The sequence below is a fragment of the Triticum aestivum genome, chromosome 6B (genome assembly GCF_018294505.1).
Source record: "Triticum aestivum cultivar Chinese Spring chromosome 6B, IWGSC CS RefSeq v2.1, whole genome shotgun sequence".
Taxonomy (NCBI): domain Eukaryota; kingdom Viridiplantae; phylum Streptophyta; class Magnoliopsida; order Poales; family Poaceae; genus Triticum; species Triticum aestivum.
This window is the reverse complement of record NC_057810.1, coordinates 300277108-300288745: the sequence shown is the minus strand read 5'-3', so window position 1 is coordinate 300288745 and position 11638 is coordinate 300277108.

Sequence of the window (11638 nt, the reverse complement as noted above, 5' to 3'; positions counted from 1 at the left end):
GTACTCGTAGTTGCGTCTGTCACAGTACATCAAATGCCGGTTCATCTGCGTGAATTATATAATTAAGTGTAACTAAACCATTACAAAACATCATGAATAGAGAAGTTACCAAATTAATACAAGTTTATCATCACATTAAAACCAAAGTATAGTAGTGATCAAATGTTATTACTAAAAAAATACATAAAGTTCATACATAGTTCTCATAGAACAACATATAGCTCTCTAGAGCATCTAATTAAAACATATATTTGAAACTAAAATACAACTATGTAAAACAATTAAATGCAACAACAAATGTGATCATAATCGCAACTATGGTAACAATTGATCCAACGGCATAATGATACCAGGCCTCATTATGAATGGCATATTTTCTAATCTTTCTAATCTTCAAGCACATTGCATCCATCTTGATCTTGTGATCATCGATAACATGCGTAACATGCAACTGCAATTCCATCTTCTCCTCCTCAATTCTTTTCAAATTTGTTTCAAGTAATTGTTTTCTTTTTCTACTAAATTTAACCTCTCGACAAGAGGGTCAGTTGGAATTTCCGGTTCTCATACCTCCTAGATAAAAACATCTATGTCACGTTGGTCGGCATAATTGTCATAAACACTAAATGAAACAAATAATAATAAAAGATAATATACCACATCCAAATTGTAGACAGGACGAGGGCCGACGGGGGCGAGGATACCAAAACCATTGCACTATATAATAACAAACAATAATAAAAGTACGAAAATTATAAAAGTATCTATCTATATCATACAAATAAGAATTTTTTTTCTTTTAATTAGAAGATAAGAAAAAGAGGCTCACCATGTGGTGCTGACGATGAGATCGGCACGGGCAATCGATGGTGGTAAGGATGGGGACGGGACAGGACGGACCGCCAAAACTACACAAATCTTGGGGAAAATGGAGCTTGGAGGTCGAGCTTGGAGAGGAGAAAGCTTAAGTGTGGCTCAGGCATTTCAATGAACACCTCATGTGCATCCATAGAATGGAGAACAGAGGAGCGCATGCACACACCTCCCACACGGCCAAAAATAGAGGAGAGGGTGGGAAGGGGCCAGGGTATATATAGGCATCTCTTTGGTCCCGGTTGGTTGCTAGAACCCGGACAGTAGCCCGCTCTTTGGTCCCGATTCTAGCCACCAACTGGGACTAAAGGGGTAGCGCCAGGAGCGAGACCCTTTGGTCCCGGTTCATGTCTAGAACCGGGACCTATGGCTCCTGAGGCCCGGCGGCGCCCTGGCCTCATGAACCGGGACTGATGCACCCATTGGTCCTGTTTCATAAGAGAACCAGGATTAATGCTCTTATCTGGCCCGGACCAAAGCCCTGCTTTCTACTAGTGATAAGGGAAAGTCTCAATGAATTCAACCCATTTAGCATGCCAATGGTTCAGTTTTGCTTGACTTTTAATGTGTTTCAAAAATTCATCATCAGAATGTATAACAAATTCTTCGGGCCATAAATAATGTTGCCATGTTTCCAAAGTCCGAACAAGAGCACATAATTCCTTTTCATAAGTAGAATAATTTATACTAGGCCCATACAATTTTTTTAGAAAAGTATGCAACAGGTTTACCATCTTGTATTAAAACACCTCTGAATACAATTCCACTAGCATCACATCGGGAAGTTGGAGTATTGGAGCATGTGTCAACTTATATTTCAATAACGTGAAAGCTTCTTCCTGTGCGATACCCCGAACAGAAGGCACATCCTTCTTTGTAAGCTCATTGAGAGGTGCAACAACGGTGCTAAAATCTCTCACAGCACGCCTATAGAGACCAGTGAGTCCAAAAGAACTCCTCACTTGTGTGACCGTTTCGGGCTGCGGCCAACTCTCAATAGATTCAATCTTGGCTTTATCAACTTCAATTCCCTGTGGAGTAACAACATAGCAAAGAAAAGATAATCGGTTGGTGCGAAATGTGCACTTCCCACGGTTACCAAACAAACATGCATCACGTAGCGCAACAAAAACAACATGTAAATGTTCGTCCAAAGATCTGCTACAAATCAATATATCATCCAAATAGACTACCACAAATCGTCCAATGAAAGCACGTAAAACTTTGTTCATTAATCTCATGGAAGTTTTAGGTGCTTTAGTTAACCCAAAAGGCATGACAAACCATTCATATAATCCAAACTTAGTTTTAAATGTCATTTTCCATTCATCTATCAATTTAATACGAATTTGATGGTATCCACTACTCAAATCAACTTCGGAAAATATGGTAGATCCATTTAACTCATCAAGCATATCATCTTTCCTATGAATAGGATGGTAATAATGAATAGTAGTATTATTAATGGATCTACAATCAACACACATATGCGATGTACCATCCTTTTTCGGCACTAGAATAATAGGAACAACACAAGGACTAGGGGATTCACATATATAACCTTTCTCGAGGAGCTCATGTACTTGCCGCATAATCTCCTTCATCTCCTCTGGATTTATGGTATGGTGCACGGCTGGGCAGCGAAGCACCAGGAATTAAGTCAATCTGATGCTCAATTCCTCGAATAGGTGGTAATCCCGGTGGCACATCATGTGGAAAGACGTCAGCAAACTCCTACAAAATGTTAGTGATAGTAGGAATCAAATAGGGAGGCACGCCCCCGAATGAAAATAATGCATATTTGCACACAGAAGCATAGAAAACAGATTTGCTGAAATCTGGATCATCAGTATCAGATTTGGTGGCAAGTAAACATCCATTTTTCAATTTAATTTCATAGGCAACATGAGATGATGGTTTATTATTAGGCTTCATTTGTTGCCCAAATTCTTTTGCCACAATCTGATTTTTACTCTTGTTTTGCTCCTATTTTTCTTTACTAGCTCTAGTAAGATCATCTTTCAAAATGTGTTGAGGAGACATAGGAAGAAAAGTAATATGTTTATCCCTATGAACAAGAGTATACTAATTGCTTCTACAATGGTGTACATATTTTTATCGAATTGCCATGGCCTACCAAGTAATAAGGAGCATGCTTGCATGGGTACCACATCACAACAAACATAATCAGCATATGTAGCGATACTAAAATGCACACGCATAGTACATGTTACCTTAACCTTGCTGCTGTTGTTGAACCATTGTATGTGAGGATGTGGTCTGGCGGCGAGAGACAACTTCTCCACCATCTCCATACTAACCAAGTTTTGCAACTCCCTCCATCTATGATGACGCGAATAGAATGTTCCTTCACAACTCCCTTTCTATGGAACAAATTGTGCCTCTGATTTTTCTCAGCATGTGTTATCTACACACTCAAAACACGTTGAGCAACTAAACTTTCATACCTGTCAACGTCTTTAGCAGCCATGTATTGTGTATCTTTTTCAGAATCATCTCCATCGTGTTCTTCACTTACAGTAAGAGCCAAAGTCTCCTCATCATAGGCACTAGTGGACTCATACCCACCATCCTTAGTGGCAATCATCACACACGGAGATGGGCATTTGCTCGCATAGTGACCTCCACCCTTGCAACGATGACATATAATATCATGTGTTTGCCCTATTGATGCCATGGATGAAGAAAAGCTTTGTGCAAGACTGGTAGGTGTGCTCTTGGCGGATGGTGGTGGTGCTTGTTTTCTTGTACCAGAGTTGGAATTGGCGGATGAAGTAGGCGGTGCTGCATCAGGATGTGTGGAGTAGAAGATGTACATGGTGTCAATGATGAAGATTGACCTACGAAAAAAATCAGTTCACGCCAATACTTGTTGATCCCGCACTTCACGTTCATCTTTGCAAGAAAGATGGAATAAACAAGTGATATTGTTATAATCCTTATACTCTTAAATGGTCTGAAACTCTCTATTCAATCTACTCTCTATTCAATCCACCCATAAAACATGCAAGAATATCTTCATTATCCTCAACAATACCACATCTAATCATGCTAGTTTGTAATTCATGATAATATTCCTCTACAGAGTTTTTTCCTTGTCTTAAACGCTACAATTTTTGGAGTAATTCACGTTGATAATATGGTGGAACCCAATGAGTACGCATAGCAATTTTCAAAGCAGCCCAAGTAGTTGGAATATTATCATGATATAATCTACAACTAGAAGTGCAACCCGCGCATTTGCGCGGCTAGACGTAATAACATTTAGTTGTGTATCATGTGAAGTAAAGAATACTTTCTTGAGAGAGAGAGAGAGTGAGAGAGAGTAAACATTAAGCTTCTCTCTTGCACTCCATGTTCTAAGTGTCTTTGCACTAAAAAAAAGATTATTCACCAGGACTTAAATAAATCTAAACATTTGTAGCTCATACTCCTACTCGAACCTAAAGATCTCTTTATCACCCAACTTTTCTCTGGTTCATTATTTTCGAGTTGTACATGTCATGCCTCCAAATGCTTCGTTGATAGCTAATTAGTCTGGTGTCTATGTGCTTGACCATCTGTGCAAGAAATTGCATTTGTCGGTATATGTTAACCGAGGTTGTCAAACTCTCTCTCTCTCTGGCTCTCTCTCTCTCTCTCCCTCTCTCTCTCTATATATATGTCTATCTCTCTCTCTCTCTCTCTCCGTGTCAGTCTTTTTCTCTCCATAATTTTTTTGTCGTGTCTATGTTATTTTGCATTTATCCATGGCTTCCCTGCTAACAAAATTGTGTATTAAATGTATGATATGATTTAATTTTGCAACATTTTTGTTAAAATTATTATGGCTTGCCTTTTTGCCTTACCCATCTAATTTTCCAGTGGATCTTGTGCTTATTCTTTACATTGTTATAATGGAGTTAATTAATGAAACTTCATAAATCTCTCTCTCTCTCTCATCATGCCCATGTTTTTATCAACCTACAAATTTTAACACAGCTGAAACACTATTAAAGTAGTTGATTACATACAATGTTTGTCACTGTACCGACAACACCCTTGTGCATCCTTCATGTGGTATTGTCGTTGCCATGAATAGCATACTTGGATACACAATGTCATCGATTGTTATACATGTTTTAGATAATCTGTATTGTTACTTTCTGTCATGTTCTTGTATCTGCACTACCCCCAGCTCGTCCTTGTTCTATTCATGCCCACCCTCTTTCCTACACTGTCAACCCATGCATAGTAATATATCTAGCACATGATTCATCTTGCTCATCAACATAAGTGTACATATATACATGCATCGAGAAATAAAACACATCTATTTAGAGCAAATTAGGAAACTAATATATTTGGTGTGATTTATTTCCTAAGACCCTTGCTGCTTTAGCGACATCATTTTCTTACCCTCGCACATATATATAGCATTACATGCATAGATCCTTATATATTTTTATACATGCACGTACAATTCGAGTGTTTTATGTGATCTTCTCTTCTGCTTTATGCTATTCTGGCTACCATGCTTTCCTTCTCAAGTGTAAGTTCCTCATCTCCATTCCACTTCTTTATACCTCTTTTCCTATAATGTCAAACCATCTATCTTGATAAATCTATTGCATACTTTCTCTTGTTGGTAGTACATAGGCAACTACTTGGTAGAGGCAAGCTCAAGTGTGTATGCCTCAAAAGTATTGCTTTCTCGTTTCTCCGTGATAGGTAGCTAAAAAAATGGTGGTGGACTTGTGGCTCTCGTGATTGTGCGGCGTATGCTATCATGACGTGTTGAGTATCTCGCGTGACATAGATGTTGTGGTGGATCCTGCTGGTGTGAAAGATGCACTACAAAAACATGGAGCAGCGAGAACAGTAGCTACCATGCTCGTGGCACCATCGCTGGTGCAGCACCTGTGGTAATCCCTCTGGTAATAACGTTTTTGTCCTGGGTACTCAAGAGTCAAGATCTTTTTTTCCAGGGATGCTGGTTACTAAAGACTAATTTACGTGCTTGTGCTATATAGCCAGTGCAAAGCACAATCGGATTCAATATTGGCATGATGATGAAGCATGATATCATCATCTTTTCTTGCATGCATGTTTTTTCTTTTTGCGTGCATGTTCTTGACCTACCCATATTTCTTTACGTGATATGAACTTGGGAAAGTCCATTCTGGACTTGGTCTTGACGTGCTATATGACCTGCCCATATTTGTTCACGTGATATGAATTTGAGCGTGTCCATGCTAGACTTATGTGTACGTGCCAATGATAGATCTTTTTGTACATGACTAATATTGTGTGTATCCTTTTCAATTTTCATCCTTTATTCTCAACCGTTCTTATTAGAATCAATGAATTAAAAAAATTAGCTTATGTCGATGAATGTGATGGCTCGTTTGTCTTTTGTTTCAACAACAATTGATTTTTAAATTGTGTAATGTAGTTGTATTATTTATCCATCTAATAAGAGTATAAAATAAAATTGAATTTAACTATTTATAAATGTCACACGGAGTTTATTTTAAAAACAAAATTCTAGCCCTTTTTCCTTCTTCTTTTTTTATTTTGTATATAAAATGTATTACTTATTAATCATTTTTTACTGTATTTTATTAATCTGATAAGAGCTATCTTTCAATTGGATGGATGTGTGTTTCAGCCTTGTAATCTTAACGACCTCTTTTTTTCTGCCTCACTATTGTTCGCCATATGAATGTGTGTTTCAGCCTTGCAACCTTAACGACATTTTTTTATGCCACACAATTGTTCGCCAAAGGATTTGTTTTCTTTTCTGATGGGACGTAGGAAGATTTTCCTTTTGAGCTGTACACCAAAGGATTTGGTGATCTGATCAAGTGTGAACTGGGCCCATTAATGTGCCAGGCTGGACCATGTTTAGCGTGCCTAGCTATTCCTGGTTGTTGTCTGATTCAAATTCAAATCAGATACTTGATGGAGCCTTGTACGCTTTGTAGCTAGCCTTCTACCACATGTTTGTGGTTCCACTTTTTATAATAGAACATGTATGTGACAGAATTAGTATGTCCAGCATAATACATATATATAATATTTGTATGTAACGTTATATCTTTAAATCTGAGCCGCTTATATCTAATCTTAACGGTTCTGATAATTTAATCTGTGTGGATAAACGTGATGGCTTGTTTGCCTATTGTTTTAAGTATATAATAGATGTTCAGACCACCAAACACAAGCAAAACTAGTGAATGCACAAATAACAGCAGCAACACGTCTATCCTTGGTATATTGTAAACATGTAGAACATTGTTCAGTTTCTAAATCACAAGTAATAAGATATACATTAGGAACGTATCTACCCTCAAATGGCAGAATATTCAATTTTAGTTTAGGAACACGGTCATGATCTCATACCTGAGATGGTGGTGCAGCCCTACCGTTGCGATTATATGCATCTGGACGACCTGGTGGTGCTGGTGGTTGCACGTAGTTCTGATATGGCACAACCTCATCCTCATATTCACCCTCATAATTGTGCCCTCCATGGCAGTAGCAGCAGTAGCAGCGGCACTAGAATTTTGGCCTTCCTCAAGAGTAACATACTTTGCTCGTCCTACTGGATTGCGATGTGGAGGTGGTTGTTGTTGTTGTTGCAACAGTGCAACAGATACAACAGGTGGTGGTAGACGCATGTGTACTTCATCAAACTTGGCATTCAACTTGTTGTCAATTGTCTTCTCAATTTCATCTATCCTCTTTAGAGCCTTTCCAAAGCTGCTCATCACGTCTTGCACCTGTTCAGCCAACACTTACTGAAATTTATCATGGAGCCCCTTGTTCTTCATGTTCTCCCTGTCTAGCTCGTTCGCTTGTGATCTTGGCATGGTTAGCAGCAAGAGAAACACACAATAATATGATCCTACAGACTACTAGGAAGTGGTGGTGGTGGTGAGTCACAAATTCGTCAAGCGAATCTCAAATTCTCTTACCAATTCTTAACAAGCAGAAGGCGGTGATCGGCAACCGTTGTCAAGACTCTCCAAGATTGGATAGTGAGATTGCCAAGTGGTGTCAAATGCATTGTGTAGATGTATGTGGAGCTGGGAAGGCTTTAATATATGGTAGCAAAAAGGGTCAGTAATAATAAATTCAGATATGCAAAGTTGAATAAACACTCAACAACGGTATTGTGCTGGTTCTAAGCTAGACCGTGCTAGAGACGCGAGCCTACAGCACTAACAAAATCATGATGTTGCATGTAAATAAAGGAGGAGCACACTCTGAATCTCTTTTTCTCTCTCTTGTTTTGCACTCTTTTGCCTCTTTTTCTTACTCTGCAACAATTTTTTTGAAAAAGTCTACAAATCGTCTAAAAACTGCCTAGCCAGAATTTTCCAGACTTAGTTTTCTTTAACTCGAACTATTTTTCTTCTGCGGTTGGCACGGAAGTTGGGGAATCTGACTTGGCCACAACTCGTACTAGTACGTGATCTGGAAATCAATAACAGAGAAGGAAATACTGGACTCGAAATAGGATTGGTGGCAGAGATGAATCTGGTGGAACTTGTACTAGTGGCGGATATATGTAGCGGGTGCCAAATCTATGATGGAGGTGGACTCAGATTGGCGATAGATAGGTGGTGGAGTATATGGACTCAGATTGGCGGCGAATATGCGATGCTGATATATGACATCGGTGATGACGATGGTGGTATATGGCAGCGGTGACGATGATAGTGCGGTAGCGGCATGACAATCTGTGAACAGAAATCAAAACTCTAAAGGAATAGACACTAAAACCAGCAACTTGACACGACAATGCAATCACAAATTCAAAAAAGCAAAAATACTAAAAAGATTATGCAACAGAATATGCATTGTAGGTATGAAGAACAGATGCAATCTAGAGTACGAAAACTGGTAAAATCTCACAGAGCAACCTACATCTCTGATACCAATTGATGGAGGCAAAGGTGCCCGTCTTTTCATGAGATGGTGGCTATCATTTTTAGCGGAGTAGACTTTAATGATCTGACTAGGAATGTGCAAAGACATAGCGCCTTAGCAATTGCTAAACCAACTCTGAGAGGTTATTGACCATGCCAAAACATGATCAACCTGACCATGAAGGTCTATTTTCTGCAGGCAAGCGAACAAGAAACAAACTGAGATTGCAATCTAGATATTGCGAATATAAGATGAAAGTTTTATTGATGAAAGTGGGGTTCTATGACATCTTGGTCTGGTCGTTGAACACAAATGACAAACGTGAGTTGCAGTTATGGCGAACTTCAATCTAAACAAAACCCAAGTCTAAACGACGCCCTAAAGGTTGTATTTATAGGGACACAGAGGGGATTTTGTCCACCCTTGGCAGGTGGGACTAAATTTTGTCGTAAGTCGTTTTCCCTATTAATACGGACTCTAAAACAGCCTATAAAGTGTATATCAAAATTACATGGGCCTGGCCCGAAAATAAGGTGGCGCGGCACCTATATTAAGCTATGGACGGAATTTATGAAAAGTCATCTTGAATATTTCACCCTTGTCCTTGTATGTCATCGTGGTGGCTCCAAAGTGTTGAAAACTCCACCAGACACTCTGTTGTAGTTCCCCTTGTGCATGCCAACCTCTCCATGCTTGATGACGCTCCAATGTACATCGTTCTTGTCCATGCTGGTCCCTTCATTTCTAAGCAAAATAAATGTATCCAATTTCGGCAACATCATATTCTCATGAAAATTAGAATCATTACCAAAAAATGGAAGTACCTGGTCATTTAATTGGCGTGCACGAGCTCTAGTAATTGGTCCTGTGTATGTAACGGTACGGGTTGTGGGTGTAACTGTGGTAGTGATGTCCTCATCAACCACATATCGAAACCATGCCAAATATCTTTGTGTCTTCATTGTGTTTGATCTTCTATCTCTACCCTTTACTTTCCACACAATTGCATGCTATCAGATTGGGATCCGCAAACCCTTGAGAGGTTCGAACTCTAGGGTGCGTGTGGAGATCTCAACCTACCCAGCATGCCTACTCGCGATCCTCCTAAGCCTAGCGCGTCAAGCTCAAAGAGAAAAAGAGACACAGCAGTTTATCCTGGTTCGGGCCACCTTGCGGTGTAATACCCTACTCCAGTGTTTTGGTGGATTGCCTTGGAGGGCTGAGGATTAACTAGTACAGTGGATGAACTAGCCTCAAGAGGTGAGGTGTTCTTGAGCTGGTGTGGTGTGGGCTAATTCGACTTGTCTTGTGTTCTATGGTGATGGCTAGTCCTATTTATAGTGGCCTTGGTCCTCTTCCCAAACGTTGGTGGGAAGGGATCCCATAACGGCCGGATTTTAAAGGGGACAAGTAGTACAACTTATCCTAAGGTATGCCAGGTCGCAATGCTGTGGTCAAGGCCAGGAGGTGAGCGGCTCAAGGTCCAGTAAGAGCCCCTGGGTCGCGATGCTCAGGAGGTCCCCTTTGGCGCTCAAGCAGCCTCCGCTGGGCGAGAAAGGAAGGCAACGTCACCGTGACAGAGCCGCACTAGGAGTGGGTTTGGTGTTGTGTTGGTTTAGCTTCTGCAGGGGCGTGACTTATCTCGTGAACTTGTAGACGTTCTTTGGCGAGGTGCCTGGCCCGTGTGCCGGCAGCTGGGGTATTGCTAGGTCAGCCCTCGTGAGCTTCTCCCCTCTTCCCTGCACTTTCCTTCATGCTCTACGTCCTCAGGTCCAGGCCCTCGAGCGAGCTCAGCTGCCGCTGGTATGACAGGTCGCGCTGCCGCGGGTCAAGGCCAGGGGTGAGGGCTGGAGAGCCAGTAGGAGCCCATGAGTCGCGATGCTCAGGTGCCCCCCTTTTAATGCGAGAGCGGATCGTGCGGGAGAGAGGAAGAGGGAGCTCGCGACGCCCCCACGCCAATCCTTACGTGGATCCTGTATACCATCACAAGGAAAACAAGGACTGCCATTGCGGTTGTCAACCAGCCATTGGTTGCTCCGAGGGAGTGATTGAGGCACTGAGGGCCTGGTGAGGTAGCGCTATGCGGGGCTGCCGCGGCCAGAGCTCGACCACTCTGATTTGTCCAGGTGCAGGGGCGGACCCATGCGCAAGCGCCGTGCCAGAGTGAGCGGCTCCAAAGGTAGGTGTCAATCGATCAGGCGATTATCTCGAGCAAGTTAAGCATGAAGGAGCAAATCAACTTAGATAGATGCAGAGAAAAGCGAACGCCACTGGGTCTGGCCCGAGCGGCTTGGGGATGATGCAGCCCGAGGGGCGCCCCCAACAAGGTAAGCTGAAGATGAAAGCAAAACGGATACATGCCGCAGGGACAGACCCACATGGCCTGGGAGTGATGTAGCCCTGAGGGTGCTCCCAGCTACAACAAAACTTGAAAGAAGTCACCTGATACCATTGTAGAGCGAGTGTTGGAGCAGCTGAAGGTGTGAGGTGAAGAAGCCAATCCTCACGAGCCCTCGGGGCTCCGAGCCTCGGGAGGCTCAGGAGGTCCGGGCGGCTCGGTGAGGTCCATCTCCATCTCCTCCAGGAACGCACGATGCTTGACCACCTGAGCTTCCACGATGCTTCTCATCAGGTGCTGGTGGGCTGCAGCCGCGTTCGGCAGGCCGAAGGGCACGCGAACGTAGCTGTGCGCCAGTCCCGTGCAACGCCCCACACGCGATGGCCAGAAGCACTCGTGAGACGCGACTCGATTGAGTCCTGGGTAGTCGATGCAGATGCGCAGCCCGCCATCCTCACCTGGATGGGGAGCTACGCTGGGTAGGTGGCG